Below are 17,323 nucleotides of genomic sequence, written 5' to 3'. Positions count from 1 at the left end.
GAGGGGAGGAGTAGGGGAGGGGGGGGGGGGGTTTACAATTCATGGGTGTCATTTACGGTACTCTTTCGGGGATTGGATGGCATTTAATGATAGGGGGAGGGGGGGGTGGACTCTATAGGTCAATGGTAACCATAGGCGATTCCTGATTCCGTTTTCTTTTTTTTCCCTTTGTTTTTCCCACTGGGAGGGTTTGTTTTATTTGATGCTTATATTGCCAGGTGGAGCGTTGTTTGGGGTGGTGGGAGGATGGGATCGTTGTTGTTGAGAAGGGGATTGACTTTGTATTTGTTACCATTTACTGCTTGTTGGGGGGGTATAAATTCTGAAGAAAATGTGAAAATGGAGAATAAAAATATTTTACAAAAAAAAATCTTTGAAGAGGTGAAAGGCCTGAAATGGTTAACACATGTTTCCATTATTCCAGCAAGCAAGAAAACCACTAAGTTATTGTGGCCATGAAGGGAAATGTTCATTATCGTTCCCCTGAGCATTGCTTACTTTTTCACAGACTCTTCGCAGATATTCTCAAAGGTAGAACTCCATTTACAACTTAATGTCTCTATTCAAAACTCTCAGGTCAGTTTCACCATGGGTTAGATCTAGGGCAGAACTCCAGCTAGCTCATTCCAATCCAATGGATTTTTGTTTTCACGAACAGTGTGAATTATTTGTTTTCACTTCAACAACCCTCACAATATTGAAAGGGCCAATTTTGTATGAATGCAATTTGCGCCCTGGATTTGTCTCCAATTGAATCCAAGTGCACTGCCTGGTTAAACCTCATCACAAGGCAGCAGAGCTTCTGATTTTCATAGTAAAGGGATGGAATTTAGTGGTGGTGATATGGGTCCCACCCTGTGATTGGAAAACTGGTATGAAGCTCCGTTTCACACTTTTCACAGGAGGTCCAACACTATTCTGAGGTGGTCAGATACTTACCTCAATTCAGGTCCCAGAGTGGAAACCCAACTCCTGAGAGCTACTGGCCAATCAGAGGCCAGCACTCTGCAGTACCAGCAATACCACTGGCACGTGTGAACACGGTCCAAAATGCAATGCGACCTATCCAGAGGGTTAGCGAAGGATCCTCTGAAGGCAAGTAGGTGGGGTGGGATGCGGTGCCCAGGGAGGGAGGCACTGGCTTGTGCGGGGGGGGGGGGGGTCAAATAAATCAGGCACAGAACATCTTTGAATGAGGGATGCCCCCAGATGTTGTTCGAGCGGCACTCATCCAGGCAAATGCAGAGTATTCCATCATGCTCCTGGTATGTTAACGTGCTTTTGGGAATCCGACGATGAGTTAATTGTCGCAGAATTCCTAAGCTGCGGGCAAACCCAACATGGTTCATTGGGCACCCTCCCCAGATGGCAAGTCCCTTATTCCCAGTGGCTGAACCAGACATGACAAAAAGGGGCTCTTAAAAATTGGCACCCAGGCAAGGCAGCTGACGGCAAGCCTTCCCTCCCCGGATTTAAGTGGAAGGACACAGGAATGTGGCTGGATCTCCACTGCACCCTCCCGTCTGATCACATGGACTCCCCATCTCTGAGGTGGCAGGTGCCACTAATTTCTGGGCAGGGCATCAGTCCTCCCAGTTTCATTTTAATATTTGAAGAATTGTGATCAATAAAATGTGGTAACCAGTCTACAGTGTACATGTACAAACTGCACAGTTTTATGTAAATCATTTATTCAATAGATGCCAATTCATCACCATTCATCATCATTTATGAACAGTCATGCAAATTTGGTGCCATAACAAGTGGGTCACTATAGATAAATTTGCTTCAAACAACAGACGCAAGAAGGACTTTAAACTGACAGCTCAGTAACTATCTAACATGCGGTACATTTTTAATGAAAAGGCAAAATCTCAGTCTAAATAGATGACTGATTTATTTGTTTGTTGAGAAGCATTTGGAAAAAATGGCTTGATTAACAGTCTATAAACAATTTACACATCAGAGCTTGACAAGTACGTATTATGTCCCTCCCAAAGCAATGGCACTGCATCTTTATTTTACGCAAATTGTCCCCACACCAGCATGTGCAACCATTAATCATTTATGCGGCACATATGCACGCTATTCCATTTTTCTTTTAGAGCTGACGGAACACATCTCTAGTTTTCAATTGAGAGCACAATTCAATATATTACTCTCCCAAACTGGTGACACTAATGAACAACTGACAGAGCTTGGGGTACTTTATGCTTGAAGTTACTTAGCAGGTCTCTACTCAAAACTATGCAATACACAAACTTTAATACATTGTTTTATAACATTGTTAATTTGCCATTTTTAATTGTAGGTATTAAATAGAAAATAAACCTGTATTTGTATTTTAATTTAGAGTACCCAATTTATTTATTTTCCAATTAAGTGGCAATTTAGCGTGGTCAATCCACCTACCCTGCACATCTTTGGGTTGTGGGGGCAAATGCCCCGCAAATGCGGGGAGAATGTGCAAACTCCACACGGACAGTGACCCAGCGCCGGGATCGAACCTGGGACCTCAGTGCCGTGAGGTAGCGTGCTGAATACTGTGCCACCATGCTGCCCGGGAAATAAATATGTATACACAGTAGAAAGGGGTAAATGAATTGCAGGATAACCCTCCACATTAGACAGCAATAGTAAAAGCAGTGGTGAGTATGGGGAAAAGAGAAAAGCCTCAGTGGCACGACCGACTCTAGCCGATCCACAACTTCTCACCATGAAGTTAGTGCGAGCAAGCACTGCGGGTAAGGGGTTTGTTGCGAAGTCTGAAAATCTCATCCCAACTTCTCATTCCTAACTCCAAGATAAAAGTTATTAGATATATTTAAATCCAGCTGGCATTGCTTGGCTGGCAATCCTATTTATAATGGTGACCAATTTATGAATGTCATATTAAATTCCCATTTGGTCAGAACCAAAGCTTTAAAAAAGTTATTCAAAATGAGCTCTATTTGATCTATTGATTTTTTGCCGAAGAGAATTTAAATGACTTATGGTTTTAACAGTTATCCTTCATAGATAGCCCACAGTTTGTCAATTCAGCCACGCTGATCCAAACAAAGAGAATACATTGTTTTCCAAGGGAAGGAAGAAAGTGCAAATGGAGAAGGCTAATCGCCTAGCCACTTTGCACAACCTGACCATGCAGCTCAGTGCTGCATAGGCAGAGCGAAGCTGGTTGGTGCACGTCCCACGGAAGCCAAGAAAACATAAGGTAACCCGGTGGTCGCACTTCGAAAAACCCTTTAAGGGAGCTCAAAATATTACATGAATGAAAAACTATTCTCAATTTTATATTTTGGTAACTAAGTTCTCATTTGTAGAAATTCAATAAAACGATCACAATTGTAGGAGGCCAAAGTCAATTAACACATTAATTGGAGACATAAATTCTATGCTAAAATTGTATGATTCTAGTCAAATTCCTGATATCCTTACAGGCAGGCCTCAAACCGACATATTCTGAGTCATAGAGGAGTCATCAAATTTACTGTTTGAGCTACACATTAAAAAAGATTATCTTGCGAGAAAGCAATGGTACAATGACAGGAATTTTCAAACGACTCATGACTCTGACAACATCCAGGCAGATTATATTTTACTCACGCAAAATCAAAATCCCAAGAGGATTCTGTACTACTGGGCTGGAATTCCATTCCACCTCCCAAATAATTTTTACAATAATATTAGCAGGTTTTATGGGAATGCCATGTGATACAAGTTGAACCTTCAATTTAAAAGCTACAACGTTACTCAGATATTCTCTGCCTTTCCCAAAGAATTTTAGCAATCTGAAAGGAAAACAACATAACAAGGAGAGGGTAGGGCAGGGTGGCATGTTGCGCAGTGGATAGCACTGGGACTGCAGCACTGAGGACCCGGGTTCGAATCCCGGCCCTGTGTCACTGCCCGTGTGGAGTTTGTACATTCTCCCCATGTCTGCGTGGCTTTCACCCCACAACCCAAAGATGTGCAGGTTAGGTGGATTGGCCATGTTAAATTGCCCCTTAAATTGGAAAAAAAAAAATAATTGGGAAGAATCATAAATGGCTTAGTTTGGGCAACACCGAGTCTGATCTCATTGCAATCACTTAACGGGGTTGAAGATAGTTTATTCCAGACTCACTACTACTGTGCCCCATGCATGCAATATGCCTAACAAGATGACCCAGCTGGTAAGAAGCAGAGTGGCGCAGCGGACGCGTGCTGGGCCCATAACCCAGAGGTCGATGGATCAAAACCATCTTCTGCTATTTACATTTGGGACGGCTCGGTAGCACAGTGGTTAGCACTGTTGCTTCACAGCACCAGGGTCCCATGTTCGATTCCCGGCTTGGGTCATTGTTTTTTCGGAGTTTGCACGTTCTTCCCGTGTCTGCGTGGGTTTCCTCCAGGTGCTCCAGTTTCCTTCTACAGGTCCCGAAAGACGTGATTGTTAGGTGAATTGGACAGTCCGAATTCTCCCTCAGTGTACCCGAACAGGCGCCGGAGTGTGGCGACTAGGGGCTTTTCACAGTAACTTCATTGCAGTGTTAATGTAAGCTCCTTGTGATGCTCATAAAGATTATTATTATGGAACCTCTTCCTGTTAGAGCTTAATTATTCAAGAAGTGTTCATAACAATGATTATTATCTCATATTAGTTGTTTTGGTAGAAGGACCCATCTCCCAGGAATGTTAGTTAATTATTCAGCAGCATTTTTAGGAAGTTATGGAAGGACAGGTGAATTTTACTTGCCTGAAATGGCCTATGCACCACATTCCAAACCAATTACACTTATTGTCCACATGAAAGCATATTTTAATAAATCAGATTCTGCAGAGGATGAGCATATTGTTTTACTATTTTTCTAGTCAAGTCTGGAGACTGATTTAGTCTTTAATTAATCCATGACGAATATTTTTAAATTTGGCGATTAGTCTCTCCTTTGTTGGTGGGAAATAACTGGTGTTTGATAACTTTGTTCTTTCACGAAAGAGCTGATTTTCACATGGTAAAATGCTAACAGTAAGAACAGAGTTGCAACACAACAATTTGTTACATTCTATCCAGAACACATCAGCAAATCTATTTTACTTCACCTCCCCACCCAATTCTGACATCAAATCAAAAGGATTCTAACAAAATTTTACAAGAAGTTAGTACCCCTGAGAAGGCTTCTTCTAGCAACATTGCATATTCTGTACATAGTCAGGCAAATCAATTCCAAAGAGTACCTCATTCTACATTATTGATCTGGTTATGAAATACAACATCCATAATCCCATTCGTTGACCTCCAACTGAAGTTAGCAAATATCAAAATCTAGTAATTCAATTGTACTGTCCCTTCTGATGCAGGTTTCAAAAAGACATTCAAAGGGGTACATGCTCGACAACAGCTGTTAATAAGCTCAATGCGAGCAGATCCTTCATACATTATTTAGGATTGCGATGGGCTTTGTGGGCTGAATGCCTCTGTTGGCTCCTGTGCACATTATCTAGACAACCATACAAATCCTTCTGCATTCAGATCATTGTAAACATATGGGGCGGGATTCTCCGAACCCCCGCCGGGTCGGCGAATTGCCGGGGGCGGTGTAAATCTCGCCCCCGCCGGCTGCCGAATTCTCTGGCACCGGGGTTTTGGCGGGGGTGGGAATTGCGCCGGGCCAGTCGGCAGCCGCTGGCAGCGCCCCCCCCCGGCGATTCTCCGGCCCACGATGGGCCGAGTGGCCGTCCGTTTTTTGCCAGTCCCACCGGCGTAAATTAGAGTAGGTCCTTACCGGCGGGACCTGGCGGCACGGGCGGCCTCCGGAGTCTTCGGGGGCCTGGCCCGCGATCGAGGCCCACTGATCCACGGGCGGGCCTGTGCCGTGGGGGCACTCTCTTCCTCCGCCTCGGCCGCTGTGGTCCTCTGCGATGGCCGATTCGGAGATAAACCCTCCCGCACATGCGCTGGGATGATGCCAGCACATGCTGGCGCTCCCGCGCATGCGCCACCTCGCAACGGCCCACGGAGGCCCTTCAGCGCCAGTTGGCGTGGCGCCAAGCCCCTTCCCTGCCGCAAACCACTCCAGGGCCGGCCTAGCCACTGAAGGTCCGGAGAATTCCGCACCTTTGGGGCGGCCGGACGCCGGAGTGGTTCACGACACTCCTCGGTGCCGGGAGCCACCGCGTAGGGGAGAATCCCGCCCATGGTCACACACACACACACACACGGAAAGCAATTTCAGAGGTGATAGTACAAATTAACTTATTTCTGACGGATGAATAAGTAGCAATAAATTTGAAATAAAATCTGAAAGACAGGAAATGCTCATCTTCCACCATTGCAATCTTCATTGATTTACGCTGACTTTCCATCTGAATTCATCAATTTTAAAATTGTTAGTCTGCAAGCCCCACCCTATCTCTGTGACTGTCTTCAACATTACATGTATCCATTGTTCTTCAGAATTAGCCTCTACTCAGTCAGCTCACAACAGCCTCACCAAATTCTATGTTCTTCTGCATCCCTGAAAAGTTGATTTGTTTTTGAGTTGGGTCTCCATTTGGGAATTGGGAATTCATTTCTTGATCAGCTATGGGTGGCATGGTAACACATTGGTTAGCACTGTTGCCTCACAGCATCAGGGATCTGGGTTTGATTCAGGCCTTGGGTGACTGCGTGGAGTTTGCACAATCTCCCGTCTGCTTGGTTTCCTCCGGGAGCTCCGGTTTCCCCTCTCAGTCTAAAGAGGTACAAGGTTAGGTGGGTTCGCCATGATAAATTGCCCCTTAGTGTCCAAAAATGGTTAGGATAAGGGATTTTGGGAATAGGACAGGGGAGTGGGCCGAGGTAGGATGCTCTTTCAGAAGGTTGGTGCCGATTCAATGGGCCAAATGGCCTCCTTCCACACTGTAGGGATTCCATGATTCTAGGCAGGTTAAGTTGAGAAGTGCCATGCCTATTAAATGTAGATTTTAAAAATGCTATTCGGATTCTAGTTTAGTCGGGCAGCATGGTCGGCACGGGCTTGGAGGGCCGAAGGGCCTGTTGCTGTGCTGTACTTTTCTTTGTTCTTTGTTCTACAATAATAACTAGCTTACATTAATAAACACCATGTTAACCCAAAGACAATGTGTTCGTGGTCATTTCAAATATCAATAAAATGTCTGTGAATATGTAGCAGATGACAAATCATAAATGTAATGTACAATAACAAATATTATTCAGTACATCCTCCAGACTTTGTTTATCAAAGTGACAATTTTAAGGGGTCATATCAAATTTATAATATCTGCTTTAATTGTTCTTCAATGGAACCATTAGTTTCTCTCTCATGTATGTAGTAAGCTACCAAGTTTCAATGTCAGTAGCTGTAAGGCAAAAGAATCAGAGGCAACATGAGACACTTTTTTTTAAAAAAGGGACCTGTTGTGATCTGAAATGCAGCGTCTGATAGAGTAGAGACAGCAGGTGATTCAATCATTACATTCAATAAAGAATTGGATTAATACTTGAAGGTAAAAATATAGAAGGCAAATCCCAGGTGAGTGGAACTAATTGCACAGCTCTACCAAATAACCTGCAATGTACAATATACTGAATGACCTACTTTTGTGTTGTATGATTCTACAAATTATTTTATTCATTTAGTTCAAATCAGTTTTTTGGGGAAATATTCATTATGCAAATTAATATTTATTTTCTGGATAAATTGACTTTTATGTCCAAAATAGCATCAATAAGATATTAGTTTATAGATGATGGCATCTTGCACCATTCTCTACTGCAGCCTCAAGTACAGATTTTGCTTAACTCCCTAAAATATGGTGTAAACTTTTGTCTGATCAAGTTATTGTGGTTAGTTTAAACAGAAAAGCTGAAGCATGTGATCCTACAAAGTATCTTGAAACATCCAAGTCTCTCAAGTGTGATTTTAAAAAATTAATTTAGAATACCCAATTCCTTTTTTCAATTAAGGGGCAATTTAGCGTGGCCAATTTACCTGCCATGCACATCTTTGGGTTGTGGGGGCGAAATTCATGCAAACACAGGGAGAATGTGCAAACTCCACACGGACAGTGACCCTGGGCCGGGATCGAACCTGGGACCTCACACCGTGAGGCAGCAGTGCTAACCACTGTGCCACTATGCTGCCCTAGTCTCTTGCGATGCACACAAATTGTAATCTCTGCATTAGTCCATTACAACTTGTATTTATATAACAAATGTAGCAATGCCCCAAAACATCATAATGTAATAATCTTTATTAGTGTCTCAAGTAGGCTTACTGCAAGTAGGACACTGCAATGAAATACTGTGAAAATCCCCAAGTCGCCACACTCGGGCGCCTGTTGGGTACACAGGGGGAGAATTCAGAATATTCAAATCACCTAACAGCACATCTTTTGGGACTTGTGTGAAGAAGCCCACGCAGACACGGGGAGAAAGTGCAGACACCACACAAATAGTGTCCCAAGCCAGTAATCAAACCTGGGACCCTGCTGCTCTGAAACAACAGTGCGAACCAAAAACATTCACAAAAGGAAGAAGGAAGATCAATAACCAGTAGGTAGAGATATAATAGGGACAAAATCACCAATGGTGAAACAGTATGGGAAAATTAATGTGCCAAATTGATAGAAGTGCGGGCCTGAGCTGGGATAGTGTTGGAGAAGATAGGATGGGAAAGGTGGGTGAGGCCATGGACAGGTTTTGCAATGAAGTATAATTTCAAAACATGTTTGGATTGTCCATTCACTGCCTGCTTCACTCATTGCCTTTTGGTTTTCAGTAAGGAAGCCAAACAGGATTAATAATTAAGGATTTTATTTTCGTTAAATACCATGGGACAGGATTGGTAAGATGGAGAGCTTTCAATCAACATTTGCCTAATGGGGGCTATTTCTGTAGCTAGGGGGAAACTCTGCATTGATCAGCCTTGAGCAGCAAGGAATGGAAGGGCGGTGGGTGTAATTTACAAGGAGGCACCTTTTCTTCAGTACATCTCTCATCACTGGGAAACAAGTGGCATGAGCAACCTGACTATAAAATGAAGAATTTCAAGAGGTAATCCAGCAACAGGTAACAAAATTTAAAAGGAATAAAATAACATTTACATTGGCAAGTAGCCCCCTGATCCCGATGATAACTTGGAATGTGAGGGGCCTGAACGGGCCGGTCAAGAGGGTCCGGGTGTTCGCAGACGTGGTTATGGCAGGTGAAGGCAGGCGTGGTTATGCTCCAGGAGACACATCTGAAAGTGGCAGATCAGGTTAGGCTGAGAAAGGGATGGGTAGGGCAGGTCTTTCATTCAGTGCTGGACACGAAAAACAGAGGGGTTGCAATACTGGTGGGGAAGAAGGTGTCGTTCGAAGCGCTGAATATTGTGGTGGATAATGGAGGTCGCTATGTGGTGGTGAGTGGTAGGTTGCAGGGGGTGCGGGTGGTACTGGTGAACGTATAAGCCCCGAATTGGGACGATGCCGGATTTATGAAACGCATGCTGGGTCGGATTCCGGATCTGGAGGTAGGAAGTTTGATAATGCGGGGGGACTCCAACACAGTGCTGGACCCAGCACTGGACTGGTCTAGGTCCAGGACAGGTAAGAGACCAGCTGCGGCCAAGGTGCTCAGGGGGTTTATGGACCAGATGGGGGGAGTGGATCCATGGAGGTTTGTCAGGCCGCTGGCCAGGGAATTTGCTTTCTTTTCCCATGTCCATAGAGCCTACTCCCGGATAGATTTTTTCATTTTGAGTAGGGCGCTAATCCCGAAAATGGAGGGAACGGAATATTCGGCCATAGCCATCTCGGACCACGCCCCGCATTGGGTGGAGATAGAGTTGGGGGAGGAGGGGGATCAGCGCCCGCTGTGGGGCCTTGATGTGGGACTATTGGCGGATGAGGTGGTGTGCGGGTGGGTGCGGTGGTGCATTGAAAGATATTTGGAGGCCAACGACAACGGGGAGTTGCAGGTGGGCGTAGTCTGGGAGGCGCTGAGGGCGGTGGTCAGGGGAGAGCTAATTTCCATTAGGGCCGACAGGGAGAAGAGAGAGGGGAGGGAGAGGGAGAGGTTGGTGGGGGAGATTTTAAGGGTGGTCAGGAGGTATGCAGAGGCCCCCGAGGAGGGGCTACTCAGGGAGCGACAGAACCTCCAGACGGAGTTCAAGCTGTTGACCACAGGGAAAGCAGAGGCACAGTGGAAAGCGCAAGGGGCGACGTACGAGTATGGGGAAAAGGCGAGTCGGATGCTGGCACACCAGCTTCGTAAGAGGGAGGCAGCGAGGGAGATTGGTGGAGTTGAGGATAGAGGGGGGGAATACGGTGCGGAGTGCGGTGAGAATAAACGAGGTACTTCGGGACTTCTATGGGGATCTGTACAGGTCTGGGCCCCCAGCGGGGGAGGAGGGGATGCGACGATTCTTAGATCAGCTGAGCTTCCCAAGGGTGGAGGAGGAGGAGGTGGCTGGTTTGGGGACGCCGATTGGGCTGGAGGAGCTGGTTAAAGGATTGGGGAGCATGCAGGCGGGGAAGGCCCCGGGGCCGGATGGGTTCCCGGTTGAATTCTACAGGAAATAAGTGGACCTGCTGGGCCCGTTGCTAGTGAGGACTTTCAATGAGGCGAGGGAGGGGGGGGGGACCTTGCCCCCGACAATGTCTAGGGTGCTGATTTTTTTGATCCTGAAGCAGGACAAGGATCCACTGCAATGTGGGTCGTATAGACCGATCTCGCTCCTCAATGTTGACGCTAAGTTGCTGGCAAAGGTGCTGGCTACGAGAATTGAGGACTGTGTCCCGGGGGTGATTCATGAGGGCCAGACGAGATTTGTCAAGGGTGAATACTAATGTGCGGAGGCTCCTCAATGTGATTAATATGCCGTCGGTGGAGGGGGAAGCGGAGGTAGTGGCAGCTATGGACGCGGAGAAGGCCTTTGATCGGGTGGAGTGGGAGTATCTTTGGGAAGTGTTGCGGAGGTTTGGGTTCGGGGAGGGGTTCATCAGTTGGGTCAGGCTACTATATAGAGCCCCTGTGGCGAGTGTGGCTACGAACCAACGGAGGTCGGAGTACTTTCGGCTGTACCGGGGGTCGAGGCAGGGGTGCCCCTTATCCCCCTTGTTGTTTGCACTGGCAATTGAGCCGCTGGCCATGGCACTGAGGGAGTCCAGGAAATGGAGGTGATTGGTTCGGGGGGGGGGGGTAAAAGAGGATCACCGGGTGTCGTTGTATGCCGATGACCTGTTGTTGTATGTTGCGGACCCAGTGGAGGGGATGGCGGAGGTCATGCGGATCCTTAGGGAGTTTGGGGACTTTTCGGGGTATAAACTCAACGTAGGGAAGAGTGAGCTCTTTGTGATGCATTCCGGGGACCAGCGAAGGGGGATAGACGAGCTACCACTAAGAGGGCGGAAAGGAGCTTTCGGTACTTGGGGATCCAGGTAGCTATGAGTTGTGGGGGCCCTGCACAAGCGCAATTTGACGCGGTTGGTGGAGCAGATGGAGGAGGATTTTAAAAGATGGGATATGCTGCCACTCTCACTAGCGGTAGGGTGCAGTCGATCAAAATGACGGTCCTTCCGAGGTTTCTCTTTGTGTTCCAGTGCCTTCCCATTTTGACCCCCAAGGCCTTATTCAAACAGGTAAGCAGGAGTATCATGGGATTTGTGTGGGCGAATAAGACCCCGAGGGTGAAGAGGGTGTTTCTGGAGCGTAGCAGGGACAGGGGGGGCTGGCGTGGACGAATCTGTGTGGCTATTATTGGGCAGCCAATGTGGCGATGATCCGTAAGTGGATAATGGAGGGAGAGGGGGTGGCGTGGAAAAAGCTAGAGAGGCTGTTTGGGCACGGGCCTGAGGGCGCTGGTAACAGCACTGCTGCCGCTCTTGCCGACAAGGTACACCACGAGTCCGGTGGTGGCGGTGACGCTGAAGATCTGGGGGCAGTGGAGGCGACACAGGGGTGAGGTGGAAGCCTCGGTTTGGTCCCCGATTTGGGAGAATCATCGGTTCGTCCCGGGAAGGATGGATGGGGGTTTTTGGAGCTGGCATAGGGCAGGGATTAGAAGAATGGGGGACCTGTTCATCGATGGGACGTTTGCGAGCCTAGGGGCGCTGGAGGAGAAGTTTGGGCTAACCCCGGGAAATGCTTTCAGGTACATGCAAGTAAGGATTTTCGTGAGGCGGCAGGTGAGGGAATTCCCGCTGCTTCCAGCGCGTAGGATTCAGGACAGGGTGATTTCGGGTGTATGGGTTGGAGAAGGCAAGGTTTCGGCGATTTCCCAGGAGCTGCAGGGAGAGGAGGAGGCCTCGGTGGAGGAGTTAAAGGGCAAGTGGGAGGAGGAGCTGGGGGAGGAGATAGATGAGTGTCTGTGCGCTGATGCCGAGTAGGGTTAATTCTTCCTCCTCTTGCGCCAGGCTCAGCCTAATACAGTTTAAAGTTATTCACAGAGCGCATATGACAGGGGCGAGGTTGAGTAGGTTCTTTGGGGTGGAGGACAGATGTGGGAGGTGCTTGGTGAGCCCAGCAAGTCACGCCCATATGTTCTGGTCGTGCCCGGCGCTGGATGGGTTTTGGAGGAGTTTTGCGAGGACTATGTCCAAGGTGGTGAACGCCCGGGTCAAGCCGAGCTGGGGGTTAGCATTATTTGGGGTATCGGACAAGCCGGGAGTGCAGGAGGCGAAAGAGGCCGGTATTCTGGCCTTTGCGTCCCTGGTAGCCTGGCGGAGGATTTTGTTACTGTGGAAAGATGCGAAGCCCCCTAGTGTGGAAGCTTGGATCAATGACATGGCAGGGTTCATCAAGCTGGAGAGAATAAAGTTTGCCTTGCGAGGGTCTGTGCAGGGTTTTTTTCAGGCGGTGGCAACTGTTCCTAGACTATCTCGCGGAGCGTTAGGAGGAGGTCGGCAGCAACCCGGGGGGGGGGGGGGGGGGGGGTGTTTGGGGTCGCGTTTGGGTTAAGGTGGGGGGTTTCCCTCTTTGTGTTTTCTACTGTTATTTGGGGGGTTATTGTATCTGGGGGAAATCCTCTGTATCATTTCTGCTTGTTGTGTTTTTGTTTCTTTTTCTTGTGGGGGGGTTTGTTGAAAATTTGTTGAAAAACTTGAATAAATATAATTTCCAAAAAAAAGATGAATTTCCCTAGAAAGAATCCAATGAAAATGGCAGCAATTACAACAAGGAGGGAGGGAAGAGCAGTGGAGCCGTTGTCTCGGAGTGAAACATGAGATGTGGAAGACACTGGGTTGCCTGACTGAGCTGCCTTCCTCAGCCTCAGTCCATCATCTTTCAGCTGTCGATTCTCATCTGTCATTTTCACCAACTCAACTTGAAGCCTCTTGCATTCTCACATTAGTTTCCGCACTTCAGTGTCATCCAGTGAAACACCAGCAGCTCTGGGCACTGCCGGTCCATCAGGTTTAGATGCATTTGTTATTGCAGCAGGTTTGCTTGTTTCAAGATCATTCTGGACCTTTTGCACTCTGGGTGTCACTGGCTGGGGCAGATACAAATCCCTGCAGGTCACTTCTATGGCTACCACTGGTTGGAGTCTAACGGATGCCACCACGGATTGGAGTGTGAAACCTGAGACCATTTCCTGGTGTGGGTACAGCACATGGAGGTGGTCGGGTATTGTCATAATAGTGCACAAAGCGATGCAGATCCATCTTTGCTGTATCTAACAGGATGTCTAAACCACTGCCTAATGCGTCGAACTTTACAATCTTTGTTGATTTCTCATTGTCAACAGGCCATTCAAAGGCCTTTTCCAAGCGGGCAAACAAGATTATTTTGGGCTTTGTATGGACGAATAAAACCCCGCGGGTAAAGAAAATGTTGTTGGAGTGCAGTCGGGGGATGGTGGGTTGGCGCTGCCCAACTTCTACAACTACTACTGGGAGGCAAATATAGCAATGATTAGGAAGCAGGTAATGGGGGAGGGGTCGGCATGGGAGTGGATGGAGGCGGCGTCATGCAAAGGCACCAGTTTGGGAGCACTGGTAATGGCACCTCTGCCAGTCTTGCCGGCCCGGTGCTCCACTAGCCTGGTGGTGGAGGCGGCATTGAGGATCTGGGAGCAATGGAGGAGATACATGGTGGAGGGTGCGGCAATAACCACAGGTTCGCGGCAGGCAGGATAGATGGCGGGCTCCGAAGTTGGCAGAGAGCAGGAATTAGACGGATGAGAGATCTATTCATAGACAGGAGTTTCCCCAGTCTGAAGGCCCTGGAAGACAAGTTCAAGCTGCCGCCGGGGAATGGTTTCAGATATTTACAAGTCCGGGACTTCCGGAGGAAACAGGTGTTGGCTTTCCCGCTGATCCCGCCGTGGGGGATACAGGACAGAATAGTGTTCGGTACCTGGGTGGGGGAGGGGAAAGTGTCGGATATCTAACAGTAGTTGTGGGAGTCGGAGGAGACCCCGGTGGAGGAACTGAAGGGCAAGTGGGAGGAGGGGCTAGGTGGCGAGTTAGAGGCGGGTCTGTGGGCGGACGCCCTAAGCAGGGTTAATTCCTCATCATCATGTGTCAGGCTCAGTCTAATACAGTTTAAGGTGGTACATCAGGCACACATGACGGCGGCGAGGATGAGCAAGTTTTTCTGGGTAGAAGATAGATGTGTGAGGTGTAGGGGAAGCCCAGCAAACCATATCCACATGTTTTGGGCAAGCCCAAAGCTGGGGGGGTTCTGGCAGGGGTTTGCCAAGGCAATGTCCAAGGTGCTAGGTACTCGGGTGGTGCCGAGTCCAGAGATAGCGATCTTTGGTGTGTCAGAAGATCCGGGAATTCAGGAAGTGAAAGAGGCCGACGTTTTGGCCTTTGCCTCCCTGGTAGCCCGGAGACAGATCCTTTTAATGTGGAGGGACTCAAAGCCCCCGAGTGAGGAGACTTGGGTCAGTGACATGGCTGGGTTTCTCAAGCTGGAGAAAATAAAGTTTGCCTTAAGGGGGTCAATGCTGGGGTTCTCTCGGAGGTGGCAGCCATTCGTCGACTTTCTCGGGGAAAAGTAAAATGTCAGCAGAAGCAGCATTCTGAAGGGGGGAGGGAGAGGTGCAATATGGTTGTGGTAGTAGAGGTGTTACGGTACCTGGTAATGCTGGAACACCATTGGTAGAAATTGTATGCTTCCTATTGGTCAAGCGGTATGGTAACTCCGCCCTGCTAGGCGGAGTATAAGAGCCCGTGCCGCCCTAGCAGCCTTCATTCTGTACCTGAGCTGCTGGGGGAAACATCTAGCTTATTAATGCCTTCAGTTGGACTACAACCTCGCTTTAGTGGTCATTGATCGTGCATCAATGGTTAAGGGATGTACAGAAGGGATTGGGTGGGAAATGTCTAGTTTACCATGCTGATGTTTATGTTCTTATTGTTTTGTTTATTATTGTTATAAACATTTTACAAATGCTTCAATAAATTTTTTTTTTTTAAACCAGGCAATTCAAAGACACATCTGAGTTTAGAGTCCATGAGATCTTCAGGCTTTGCATCTTTCCATACTCCTTCCATGTCTCCAACGCCAGGAGGAGCATAAACCACCTGTACCATAAATATTGTGTTTGCTTTTCTCATTGGGATCATAGTCAAATGGTTGTAACATTACAGAAACAGTAACTGTTGTTCCAGAATCAATAATTCCACTGTTAGGCCGTATATAATACTGGCAAGGTGCTGTAGTCTTCACTTTGAAGCAGACTGGGATTTTCAATTTGAGGTTTGTAGTTACGACATCTGTAAATGGACCTTTGAATTAGAGTTCGATGGGCGAATCGAGGTTCAGGACTTGCTCCAGTCTGGCCATTGTCGGGCAGGAGGAGCGGTGACACGCGTAGATTTTGCTGCCTGATCCAATCAGGATTAATATTATAAATACACAAGTAATATGGTACTTACATATCAAAAATACATTTGGGCGACAGAGCTCTATACTTCACCACTCGTTAAAGGTTGGTCTCTTCAGTTTGTTATGGGCCAGGGTTTAGAGAATCCCAAAGTGTATCATGGAGTTCACCTGACCCACAACGTTTGATAGATTGTGGTATGGGGAGCACACGGCTCACTCTACAGGTGTGGTATAGCAGAAAATGGACCGGTGGTTTTTTAAAAACAAAGCAATGCTTATTCTATGAACTCAAGTTAACCTTTTTTAAAACAAAGTGAATATCTCAGCAACCAGTAAATCAAATACACCCCTCAAAGAATACAACACTAAGTAATCTGCATGCTGTCCTTTTAACATCCAAAAGACTTAACAAACCTTCTAACAGGAGCACATTAGGGTTCACATTCAAGACTGAAAACATTTATACTTCTTCTGAATTCACCAAATGATCCATAGATAGTCTTTGGATGGCAGAGATCACAGCAGTGCAGCTCACTTTTAACTTCAGATTCAGCTCACTGAAAAACACAGACACACCCAAGCTCTTTCTCAAACTGAAACTAAAAAGCAGAAGTGGAGCTCAGCTCCACCCAAACTCTGACATCACTGCAGTAACATGAGCAGCTCCATTTCTTAAAGGTACATTTCTTAAACACCCACTTCTTAAAGGGTACTCGCACATGACAAGCTGCAAGTTATATGTCAAGCGCGATTGCAATTACAGCACTGTGAGCCACAATGTTAAATAGGGGAGGGGAGAACACTTTGCTTGCTAGTGGCGCAGCTAGTTCTAGAGCATAAGTGCTATTGCCAGAATGTTGTCAGGGCCCATATCTTTTGCAGTATCCAATGATTTTTCAGCCGTTTCTTGATATCACATGGAGTAAATTGAATTGGCTGGAGATTAGCATCCGTGATGCTGGGGACTTCAGGAGGTGGCCCCTGGCACTTCTGGCTGAAGATGATTGCAAATGCTTCAGCCTGTCTTTTTTAGTGAAGAGCTGGGTTGTCCTATCCTCGTAGATGGGAATATTTGGGGAGTCTCATTCTCCTGTTAATTGTTTTAACTGGCCATCACCGTTCAGGATGGGATATTGCAGGACTACAGAGCTTTGATCTGATCCTTGGTTATGGATGCTCTGTCTATCACATGTTGCTTCCAAAACTTCATTTTCTCGAAGGCTAATATAACTGCCAATGCTGGGGCATGAAAAATCAATTTTAAAAAAACAAGTTTACCCCTTGCAATTATTCTCAGCAAACCATTATGTTTAGAGATCAGCTTTTGCACTTCTGATCAGCTCGCGAGTTATATTTACACATGCTCCTAAATTCTTTGCTAATTTATCCTGTCAACAATTCCTCATGACTGTGTTGCTATCCATCATTCTTATGCCTACAATATGTACGATGTTAGATTAATTACTTTTGTCATTTCTCCACCAATATTTGTACGATTGTGGTGTTTGTCACTTTAAG

At 46.9% G+C, this 17,323-nt stretch overlaps 1 protein-coding gene and 1 pseudogene across 4 annotated transcripts in view; both read right to left on the bottom strand.

Moving 5' to 3' along the window:
• The window catches only part of LOC140389912 (SPRY domain-containing SOCS box protein 1-like), a 267,424-nt gene that overhangs the window by 65,960 nt on the left and 184,141 nt on the right, over positions 1 to 17,323 (bottom strand). The gene's annotated exons all lie outside the window — the stretch shown is intronic.
• LOC140389454 (vesicle-associated membrane protein-associated protein A pseudogene) lies at positions 7,303 to 15,798 on the bottom strand (annotated as a pseudogene).

This window comes from Scyliorhinus torazame, chromosome 14 (assembly GCF_047496885.1).
Source record: "Scyliorhinus torazame isolate Kashiwa2021f chromosome 14, sScyTor2.1, whole genome shotgun sequence".
NCBI classification, from domain to species: domain Eukaryota; kingdom Metazoa; phylum Chordata; class Chondrichthyes; order Carcharhiniformes; family Scyliorhinidae; genus Scyliorhinus; species Scyliorhinus torazame.
Note: the sequence above shows the minus strand (reverse complement) of the source record. Positions and strands in the feature narration are given on the sequence as shown.